The sequence below is a fragment of the Stegodyphus dumicola genome, chromosome 3 (genome assembly GCF_044657685.1).
Source record: "Stegodyphus dumicola isolate Sdum_Otavi_A_Nest chromosome 3, ASM4465768v1".
NCBI classification, from domain to species: Eukaryota; Metazoa; Arthropoda; class Arachnida; order Araneae; family Eresidae; genus Stegodyphus; species Stegodyphus dumicola.
In genome coordinates, this window is record NC_140770.1 from 184,458,416 (window position 1) to 184,470,745 (window position 12,330).

General features: G+C 37.7%; 1 protein-coding gene across 4 annotated transcripts in view; it reads left to right on the forward strand.

Moving 5' to 3' along the window:
• LOC118194674 (serine/threonine-protein kinase haspin homolog) overlaps nt 1-12,330 on the forward strand; it is a 239,099-nt gene that overhangs the window by 43,657 nt on the left and 183,112 nt on the right. The gene's annotated exons all lie outside the window — the stretch shown is intronic.

Here is a 12,330-nt window from a genome sequence, read left to right on the forward strand (position 1 = left end):
CTATTAAAATTAAATATGACATTTTCGAGAGATATTAGATGATTTTGGCTAGAAATGGAACAACAACAACAACAAAAAAAAAAAAAAAAAAAAAAAAAAGCCAACATTTCGGTGTATTAATCAACGAAAAGTATTTGTCAAGTGAAAATTCAGTACCCGTCAACAGAAATTAGAAAGAAAATGCTTAATAACTGTTTATAAAGGATTTTGAAGTGCAAGAGATATAACTTCTCGGTGGCATTGTATTAACTACACTGTCAAATTATTTTCTTAAAAGAACTCAACTATAACAGATGAAAATTACATTAGAATGACTCTTTAGTCATAACAAACTTCTAATTTTACTTAAGCAAAACTTTCGTACAATCTGCAGTTAATAAATTTAATTGTGTAAAATTAATTTACTATCTCGAATAAAATAGCTTAAAGGGAAAATTCAGCTTTTTTTTTTTTTTTTTTTTTTTTTTTTTTTTTGTAAATGAAATTATAAGTATACATATAATTAATTAGCGTAGTAATTAAAAGTAGACAATGAATTATTAAACGGATTTTTTTCTAATTTTTTTATAACTAATCTTATTTTTTTTACTTAAATTATAATGAATAATACTTCTTTAACTATTCAGTTTGAAATGTATTTTTACCTACCATGAATTAAGTTAAAGTTTTATCAAAATTCAATACAATCAAAGTGAACTACAGAGAATGGTACATTCAGTCAACTGACAGCAATTTAAATCCGTTACGACAATTTAAATGAAGAACCAATTACAGTTCATTAGACTTAGTTTTTGACGTTTATCTGTTTGATGAAAACATTGCAGTCGGTAACAAAAAAACTCCATTAATAATTGATCATCCAGCAATCTGTTCTAATTTTCTTAATGCCATTAAATTGTATTTTTATTAAAAGTGCAACATAAAAAACTGTTTAGAATGGAAGGTATGTAAAATATTAAAACAATTATCTAGTGCAAATGGTATATTAAGCTTATAAATATGATATCCCTTATCTTTTTAAGACAGTAATGCAATGAGTGTTCAAATTTAATCTCGCCTAATGGCTTTATTTGGTCGGATTTATTTGTAATATATTTTGAACTTAAAATGCATTATGCAATGTTAAGTAATTTGTGATGTTAATCAGAAAGATAGCTCAAAAAATAAAATGATAATCTTTTATTATCAGCCATAAAATGCATCCTGCCCATTCCTTGTAAAATGTTAAAAAGAAATGTTTTAAGTTTCGCTTCCTGCTTGGCGGTCGTAACAGCTGTCTTCAGAATTTGGAAGGTTGTCGGACTTAACGACTTTGACCTGCAATGAAATCAAAACAACGAAGATAAAAAATCGAAAACTGTTCTTTTCGTCATTGTTACGCAAGTCCTTCACTTAATTCGTAAGGAAAGTCCAACTGAATTGAGTAATCTACAATACTAATGGGAGATTTGGACAGCTTAGGGGTTATGTTATTCGTCTGATTTACCAAACGAATCTTAAGAGGCTCAGTTTCTGATTTGGGGCCAATCTTGCTTTCTTTTATTTATAATAAAAGTCTTATTTGCAATAAAGTATTTACTAATCCTTAAGCAATGACCAGGAATTTTATTTTTCATTATAGAAGAACTTCGCTTTTCCGAGATAAATGGGACAGTAATCACCTCGGATAATCGAAAACTCGGTTAATAGAGACAAAATTCAGAATCATACAATTTTTCTGATATTGACAACAAAATTTCTACCGAGTTTTCTGTAACTGCTTATTTATAATTTTAAAAATAAGTGCACAAATACCACTGTTAACATTTTAATACTTTTTTTTTATTGCAAGACAAACTTTATTTCTTTCAGTGAAACAAATGAACTTTATAAAATTTTCTTTGATGACAAAAATATTCATGGGAAAACTGGAACAAATTAACTCCATTAATGCAAACTGTGAAATTTTGCCAAATTTCTTACATAATATTTTATGTGAAATTATTTTTTTCTTAAAAAAAGTGTTTTAGTTTCAATTTTTTTTTTTTTTTTTTTTTTTTTTTTTTTTTTTTTTTTTTGTTATAATTTTTGTTCCCATTTCCCCTATAACTTGTTCCTTTATATTGTTACCTATAACTTTAGTGTAAAACTTTTTTCCCTGTAACTCTATCAGTCGCCGCAAGATCACGTCAATTTTTGATCAACAAAAGATCTATAAGAAAAGCTTCAGGAATTGTTATAAACTTTGCGGAAAGGCTTTAATACCCACTATTAGAGAGCCATAAAACTGCGGAAAACTGATAGTTCAGCTTCAAAAAGAGTTCAAACAGCGTTTAATTACCGAACGAACTGGCCGCATGGGACTCCAAATGTGCTATAACACGATTCGTGTTTTAATATAATTCCCTATAAAAAGTCCTCCACTAAGGCATCTTTCATCTTTAAGCCCTTTAGTACTTTACCATAATCAAATAAACTGAAACCTATACTAAATGATAGCTAACTTTTACATTGCCTGTTTCCATTTCATTGTCATACTCTGCAGCACTACAATATTTATTTTTCTGACAACTTTTTCGTCACTCAGAACCTAAACTTTTGCTTCATTTTTTTTCCATATTTATTCATGAAATAAAGGATAAAAAGATGCCAAAACGTCATCTTTTTATCCTTTGAAATATGCCTATGAATTCATTGTCAGTTAACGTTGCTTGATCTTTAACTAGAAGGCAAATCGCCTGCTGCGATTTTACAATATTCAGAAATAATGCAATCTATGAAGAATTCAGCACTGCATAATTTTGTGCTTACTTCTATCATCTAGCACACAATCTCCATTTGAATCTTAGGAAGTCAGACAATAGCATCATTCCTATCTATAATTATGATTACGCTTTTCGTAACAATGTGAAGCGTTTAGTAGCCATCTTAAGAAATAATTTGTAAATAATTCATTATGTTCCTGTATTTTGTTTCTTGCAACATGCAAATTTTGTACCATTTCTTTTTGCTTTTTAATTAATGTGTTGTGAATGTTGTCTAAAATTGTTCCATTTGCTTATGTAGCACGTATGTGCTTTGATTTGTGCTTAAATAACTTTTAGCAGTAACTTCATGTCATCAACTTATCACAACCTGTAAAATTTTATGCGCGCGACCATGTACTATACTTCGTTCAAATCTAAAGTAACTCCTTATCATCAACAACTGTTCGGATTTTACAATATTTTGTAATCATCAATGTTTCGATGGAAGGTTGAACTTCGAGTCTGAACCCTCCGGTGCTAACACCACGTCTGCTCCGCAAGAAGATTAGTAAGAAGGATGTTAAATGATTCATCAACTGATAAATGATAAAAAAACACCAGAAATGAATCACTGATAAGAAAATTCAGGAATGTTACTGATTATGGCTCTGCTCTTTCTAACGCTGCTACATTTTCCCAATGATTTATTTACTTATTTTTATTTATTTATTTATTTTTTATTATTTATTTTTTTAAGTGACCGTCCGCTTATTTACAGAGATCCGGTTAAAGAAGTTGAACTATATTTTCAAATATCAAGACATAAAATACCATTTCAAGCACTCTTAATTAAACCTTAAACTTGCTTATTTCTTGTTAAATGTGTCCCTTTAAATTGTAACTCTAAAGAAATAACTTACAGAGCGTTCAAAATTTTAGAATAACTTTGGCTTTCTTTTAATTTACTTATAACTTTGGCATCAGAATAACTAATAACGTTGGCGTCAGAATAAAATCTCCGCAGCAGATCTTTAACTTTTTCTGAGAAAAAGTAATAGATAGCGCAAATGCTATGTTAAATTCAAAAATGATTTAATGAAACTAATTTTACAAAGCAAAAAAAGAAAATCTGAAAGGTTTGAGATTTTAAATTACGTCCAAAGGAGCGTTTTTTTAAACATTTTGCGTGTTACCTTTATTTATTAAATATCACGTTCTTCGCACTTAAACCATAAAATTCAGTTTAAGAGCAATATTGCAAAATAATTTTAAATTGAGCATATCTTTAGAATTCCCTATACACAGTCTCGCGCACTGGAGATAAAAATGTTTTTTCTGTACAACGTTGCCATTGCTCGCTTTGAAATCCTTGAGTTTGTTAATTAAAAATTTGTTAAAATTTTACAAAATATGAAATCAATAATAAAACAAATTCCAGATTTTAAATTTGGGCTTCCAGATGCCCCTATTCGCAGTAGGATTCATTCAAAATTTTATGGCTGTAGGTACCGTTGTTTTATCACAATGCGAGAAACATACATACATTTATGCAGATTCTTCATTATTTAATTTCTTCAAATATAATACAGGCCGATAATATTTGGTGGCAACAGTTTGAAAGGTGAAACGGACATTCAGAGTGATTCGACGCAAAATCGCAAAAGGAAAACAACAGTCCCTCAGGAACAAAGCCCCTTGATAATATCATCATCGACACACTCAGGATCCGAACCAAGAGGGGTGGGTACAAACGACCTTAGCCTGAGAAAATTAAATTGAAACTAGACTCGAGTACTCCCACTAGACTCGAGTGGAAAGATAGCTGAGAACTAGTAGTCTAGTGCAAAATTTCGAATAAGAGAAAAATGTCTGGCTATTTTGGTTTTTCCCATGTGTTGCTAAATAGGAGCCAGTTTCCCCTTAGAAAATTATCAGTAGAGGTATACTTCTTTCTTAGGCAGATAGGCTTTAACATTCTTCTCCGCGCTCCAATAAGAAAGTAAACAAAAAATTATAAAAAAAAAAAAAAAAAAAAAAAAAAAAATGATGAAGCTCTGTAAGAATAAAGAGGCTCCTGAACTTTTTGAAATCTTGCCTACAGACAGATTAGAAGGGGAAACGAAATTCCAGTGTTCAGTGATCTTACCATTCGGCCGCTGTGGTTGAGACAAAGAAGAGCAAGGGAAGTCGCTTCTTCTACCCTTCCAATGTTAACTCTTTTAAATGTTGATATTTACTTATTTTTCTATCCAAAAACTTTTCTGTAGTTCTATTTCATTATCAAAATTTGATCCGAAATCATAAAAATCACGAATAGTATACTGCACATTTTTGCTAAATTCTTTATCTGGTATCATTAACATAGCCGCAGGGTGCGATTACCATAAAGAAAATACTGTTGTTGTTGTTGCTAATGCTCACTTGTCTGACTTCTTGCTAACCCAAGCCCAGAAAATTCCTCGTGGCAAGGAATTTTATGCCTGTTGTTGGCAACAGCCTTGAGCACATTACTGGTGACAGTGCGATTCAGCTCAGTTTCGTCCCCCCCCAATTTATCGAGAGAACAACAGGGGGACAGGATCAAGAGTCTTCCACCCCTCTTCCCCTACCACCAACCTATCAAATGGACTTTCGGCTCGCAGCATATTTAAAGTGCCCATGCCGCACGGACACTATACATTTACAAACAGCCATACTTTCTCTGTGATTCGAATCCGGGCCCTTTGGCACAACAGTCAGCGATGCTAACCACTAAAACAAATAACGAACGTAGGTTTGAGGAACGCTATTTTCCACAAACGCGTTATCATAATTGCCTTATTTAATTTGTCCAGCGATAGAATTTCATACATGCGCGATGCGCTCCAAATCTTCGGCAGCTTTGCCATACACCTTACAAAAGATTCTTCACGAGTGCATCTTGGCTTTGTCCGTTAGTTGAGCGATCGTTTAATTCTCGTTTAGCAAAGCTGTAATCAGAGTTTTTATTAGTTTGTATCCACTTCTCCAGCTGCATTTGCATTTTTTTTTTTTTTTTTTTTTTTAAATTTAAGAAATTAAGTATGACATCTAAGCGGAAGAACGAAGATGACAGAACACACAAAACACCAAGTTTTGATGTTATCTCAGAAAACTGAAATTTTAGAGAAGTTGAAAAATAATACATGTGTTTCATCGATTGTGAAAGAACTAGCTATAAAAGAATCAAACGCAAGATCAGTATGGGAGAATGAAGAAAAAGATTTGGTCTAATGTGAAAGCTTCAGGCGCCATTTCAATAAAGGTTGCTCTAGTTTGAAGAGGTGGTGTGGTGTGGTGTATTTAATTATGGCAAAGCACACTAGGGCTATCTGCCTAAGGGGAGGGATGCCTTCGTGGACGACTTTCTAAGGGAAACTGGCTCGTATACACGTTACACATGGGGAAAACCACGAAAACACCCATGCAGCCAGCCCGTTCGCGGGATTCGAATCTCGAACCAAACTAACAGTGTTCAGCGACTTAACCGCTCGGCCGCTGGTGGGCCTAGTTTGAAGAGGAATTTCGCAGTTGGTAAAGATGGGAAATAAACTAATAGCTTATAAAGGAATTGACGGCAAGTATTTTTAGATGTAGAGGAAATCGGGGCTTTTTTTCCAGAGTGCTATCCCCGGATCTAATTGAGTTAGCCAATTAATTCCAGCAACATTGTCCCCGTCATTAAGAGGGGATTATGAGTATCTAAATTTGGAACTGATCGGACTGGTGGTTAAAGAGTTCTAAATTTCTAGCATATTTATTTTCCATTTCCAACTTAGTGCAAGTGTCAACATCGATCCCAGTGCTACGGTTCATGCTAATGACTAATTAGCGTAGTGTCTTAATTGTGAAATTGTGAAGTGCGTGTGCAGTGTTCAAGCTCTTGTGTTTCCGTAATCTCTGTGCAAATGTTTTACCAATGCTGAGTACAGAAGAACAGAGCCGAGCAAGAAGGTAGGCTCTCTAATTAACTTTCATAATTCAGCTTAATTATCAGGTTAGAAGTCACTAGATTATTTGAATTTGTATGCAGCACATTCTAAGTTGATTCATGTATTCGTTATGTATGTCCTGTCACGTTGCTTAGTAATTTGGTTGTTACATGGGCAGGCTTTAAATGTAATTAATTATAAGACAATTCATTGGTCCAACTGACCACTGTATACTGCGCATGAATAAAGTGTGTTTCAGCATAAGATTATCTTATTTATCCTAACTGGCACGAGTAGTAAAGCAGCAATAACTGTCAATAACTGTTGGCTAATTACAGACAATGAATTGTTGAATGCAGCTACTGATTAATTGATTTCGGAGATATTGATTACATAATGTGCCTTCATATGTGTTTTTCATCTGATTTTTCTCCCTAATTTGTCTAGCTGATCTTATAAGTTGCAACTACTTGTGTTTTTGTATTTTTAATTAGGTTAATTGCATATACAGACATTTAAAAATACCTTGTGTGTTTTCATATAAGTGTCTTTCAGCATTTGATAACTTTCAACTCTAATCGGTATGAGCATCTCAATTGCAGTAACTGAATTTGTAAATTAATTAGATTAATTACAGATGCGATTCTTATTGAACACAGGTTCTGTTGTTATTGAATGCTTATATTTTATTGAATGTATAGTATGCTTACATTATGTTTTAATTTTTGTGGATTCCCTTGTATACTTTCTCTGTATTTGCAATAATTTTTCATAGTGATACTTCTCAGTGTTAATGTGCTCTTGTTTGGTTCAACTACTCAGTGTATATCCATTATTCAGGGTTCAGCACAATTATTTGTATTTTAAGTCTGTATTGTGTTATTGTGAGGTGCTAATAAGAGAAGTGCAATAAGTGTACGAGCAAATAATGCACAAATGAAGTGCAGTCAGTGAAGTGCAACAAGTGCTTACGTGATATAGTGAAGTGGAAGTTAATCGCGAAGTGTGCATTCTGCCTTTGTGAATTGCGCATAGTGAATAAGCCTTTAAGTGAATTGTACAAATTATGTTAAATGCAAATAGTGCATAAGTGATATAGTGAGTGCTACCAGTGCAAGTGATAAGTGCAACAAGCGCATAAGCGTTATTGTGAAAGTTAAAATTAGTCGCGAAATGTGCAAATTTGCCTTTGTGAAGTGCACATAGTGATTGAGTTTTGAAGTGAATTGTGCAATTATCTTAAAGGCCTTTTAAGCGATAGTGAAGTGAATTTCTAACATCTAAAGTGCTACTGTGCATAGTGGTTTCCGTGAACCACCATTTTTGTGTTTTGTGCATAGTGCCTTAATATTTCTACAGGTGCGTGCTACCGTGCATTGTCTTCATATGTGAAACAGCATATTCTGTGTGTTCCCATGTATAGTGCATATTAATGCTAAGCGTATTAGTGCTGTGCATCAGTAACATAATCCAGTGCATCAGTGATAAGTGCAATTGAATGAACCAGTGTTTTTTGTGTGTTCCGTGTATAGTGTATTTCAGTACTAAGTACTATATTATCACGTACTCAGTGTCTCTAAGTGGCAACAGAGACTACCTGAGAGACAACGCCAGTGAATACAGGCCAATTAAATGCATCATGCCACGTCAAGCTGTACTACCAATTGACGGGGACGTAACTCCCAGCTGCACAAATTTAACAGTGTTACTGACCTCTGACCTTACCTACGAGAGTAAAGTGGATACAGTTCACGAACATATCAAAAGCGGAGTACTTACGTATAGAGGTGATAAGTACTGTCTGCCCACCAATCTTAGAGAGGACTTACTACAGGCGTTAGAAGCTCTGCGAAAGTTAGCCCTTGAGGGTCCAACCCCTATAGTCAAGCCACCAACAACCAAAGCAAGTACAAACACTTCAACAGTGCTGTGTTGTGATCTCGCACACGGCAGCAGTCCGAGCACAGTGCAACAGGACAATAGCATACACGAGGAGTTGCAGCAACCGCACGTACAGCAGCAGACAACCTACGCGGCAGTTACAGCGAAGATAAAAAGTCAACACCAAGTGGCAGCGCCAAGTCACACGCTGCTAATATATCCGAAGGAGGCCACCTGCTCTACGAGCCAGGAACTCAAAACTAAACTCAGCGAGGTGTTCCCACTGCCAAAGCTAGGAGTAAAGGTCGCGGCTATAAGAAACATACAAAAAGGAGGACTGGCAGTTGACTGCCACTCAGAGAACGATCTTAAGCCGCAAAGCTCCCTGACAAGTGATAAAGGCCAAGAGTTAGTAGACACAAAAGTTCCGGCCACACGCCTACCAAGAATTGCCATACACGGAGTCTCAGTTGATATACAGGAGACAGAATTGGAACGTACTTTAGCATCAGAATTCAATGCCACCAAAGCGACAGCCAGAATCCTCTACAAACTCCGGGACAGATGGAACACTGTCAAGTGGGTCATTGAGTGTCAACCATCTATCTTCAAACGCCTCTTGCAGACCCCAAGACTTTACATTGGCTGGCGAGTCTATAGAATCTCGGAATTTTTTAACACCAAGCGGTGTTATAAGTGTCAGGAATTTGGCCACGTCCAGAAAAACTGCAAAAATAGAAACTACTGCGCGTTCTGTACAGACGACCACGAAGTGCGAAACTGCCGTGCAGAACGACCTGCTTGCATTAACTGCGCGGACTACAACTACAGGACTGGCAGAAGCATCTCTTGTAACCACCCTGCCTACGATGTCAACTGCCCGTCGTACGGCAGGTACGTCGCTACAATCAGAAGAGGCACAAAATATGACTGAGCCGCAACCGCCTGATCAACAACTGACAGCATCGCGTACCCCAGGAGACTCTATAAAATGTATTCAAATAAACCTGCAGAAGGCAGAAGCCGCAACGGCGCATCTTGCACAGCACGCAGTAACCCATAAGCCAGATATACTCTTAATACAGGAGCTGTACTGCAGAACTGGAGAGGTGGCATGCCTACCAATTGCCTGGAAGATTTACCAGTGCAAAGCCGCAGCAAATGAACCTGCACCAAGAACTGCAATAGTTTGCTGCAACATAGCCTGGTTGCCTCTCATTATAAAGCAACAGCGAGACCACGTAGCAATACTATTAAGTTTTGCGAGGATGCAGTTAATTATATCTTCAATTTACAGCCCCCCTCCAGATGACATTCAAGAGACTATTTCAAGCATTGAGGACATTAGCTTTAAGTACCCATCGATCCCGCACTTACTCGGTGGTGATTTCAGTGCCCATAGTACCATATGGGGGTATCCCACCTCCACCCCTAAAGGACAACTGCTACAAGATTTCCTGAATTCTAACGGCCTTCAAATTATCAATGCACCTCATGCACAGCCAACCTTTGATAATACCTACCATCAGGGCTGGCCGGATATCACTATCACTACCCAGGACATCGCCAACAATGTCCATGACTGGCAGGTGGCCGAAGACGAAAGTTGTTCGGACCACCGATATATTTACTTCAATATAGAAGGTGATACGATCATTAGCATACTCAGATTTAAGTTACCAAAGAATAGAATACAGGCACTCACAAGGGCCTTTTCGCAGGCGCTTCAACAAAAGGAGCAAGCGTTGGATTTGTGCAATAATCAGAATGACCTTAATGACCATACAGAACAACTTCTAGACACCATCCGATGCATATGTGATCAATACCTGCCCACCAGGACTACAAAACGACTACAGGGTATTGCGTGGTGGACGAAAGAACTGCGCCAACAACGGCAGAAGTGCAGGGCGTTAAGACGCCGTCTACGCTCTACGACAGACGAAGAAGCAAAGATTACAATCCTCGCAGCATTCAGAAAGGAAAGAGCAGCGTACAAGATTAACCTCCTAAAGGCGAAGATCGCCAGCTGGCGGAAGTTCTGTACGGAGAACTCAAATCCATATGGAATACTGCACAAACTAGCAACCTCCAAAGTCTTCAAGCCGGATCATCTGTACGCCGAGACCACAAATCCACCCTCCACCGGCAACATAGCAGAAGATACTGCTACCACATATCTGAATGCAGCCTTCAGGGAAGATAACCCAGAGGATGACACGCCACAACAAAGACTAACAAGAGACTGTCAAGACGTCCCATATACCCCGGATGATATCCCTTTCGAAACGGAGGAGATTAAGCAAGTCTTCAAATATCTTCCGCTCAAGAAAGCGCCAGGCCCTGACGGACTGGACTATGCAATCATCAGGGTCGCATACACTGCCTGCCCAACATACTTCAAGGCCTTCTTTAATAAATTGCTAAGACAGCAGATATTTCCATCGGCCTTCAAAAAGGGCCAAGTCGTATTCTTTCTTAAAAAGAATAAATCACCAGAAGACCCCAGCTCCTACAGACCGATATGTTTATTGTCTGCGCTGGGGAAGGTTTACGAGAAACTTCTGGTGAATAGGCTAAAGTACCACCTTCACCGTACCAAATTCCTTAGCAATAACCAATATGGTTTCAGAACTGGCCTCTCTACAGTACACGCTCTAGATAAGATCAGAAGCCACATTAACGATAATAGAGCCAATAACCGGCACACGGCATTTATATCACTAGATCTTCAGAGTGCCTTTGACTTCCTCTGGTGGCCTGCAATCAAGCAGACCCTCAGGGAGGCAAAGTGCCCCAGGAATCTATATAACATCTTCAACGATTATCTGGACTCAAGAAGTCTCATAATCGCAAACAATAGTGGTGTCTATACAAAGAAGCAGGAGAGGGGCTGCCCACAAGGCTCTTGCGCGGGGCCCCTGCTTTGGATAATTACGTTCAATGCGCTACTGCAACTCAAATGGCCTGACCACACCAAAGTAGTGGCGTATGCCGATGATGCGGCACTGCTAGTTACTGGCCGTACGCGAGACGAACTGGAGAGGAACGGCTCCGCCACTTGCTCCAAATTCTATGACACGTGCCAAAAGCTGAAACTCGTTATCTCAGCCCAGAAATCTACGGCCATGGTCATACCGCGTCCAGGTACAAACCCCACGAGACGACCTTGTATTAAGCTAATAGGCAGAAACTTGAAAATCACCAAAACGTTGAAATACCTTGGAGTCACGTGGGACCAAGGCTTGACCTGGCTACCACATCTACAAGAAGTCAAAGTCAGAACAGCCAACATTGCAAAGAAAGCCAGGCAGTTTCGGGGACAAAACTGGGGGCAGAACCCTTACATTCAAAAACTACTCTACTTGACGGTTGCAGAAAGGATTGTACTCTATGCCTCAGCTATTTGGGCACTACCAATGGGCAGCCGTAAAATAAAAGCCCTGTCAACAATACAAAGACCTTTTGCTCTCAACATTAGCAAGGCATGTAGAACAACCGCGACAAATGCAGCACTTGTGCTTACCGGGCTCACACCCCTTCACATCAGGGCCAAGTTAGAAGCAATATATGAGCGGGTAATAAGATTAAAGGAGAATGCTGCACTCGGCACCACAGTCTTCAGCACGTTGCAGTACGAAACACCAGGCAGCACACAGCACGTGCACCCAGCACATAAAAACTCGGGCATACACGTCAAAATAGCAAAGAGATCTACGCCGCGAATAGAGGATGTACCAGTCGCCTCGCAATTCTACACAGATGGCTCCAAA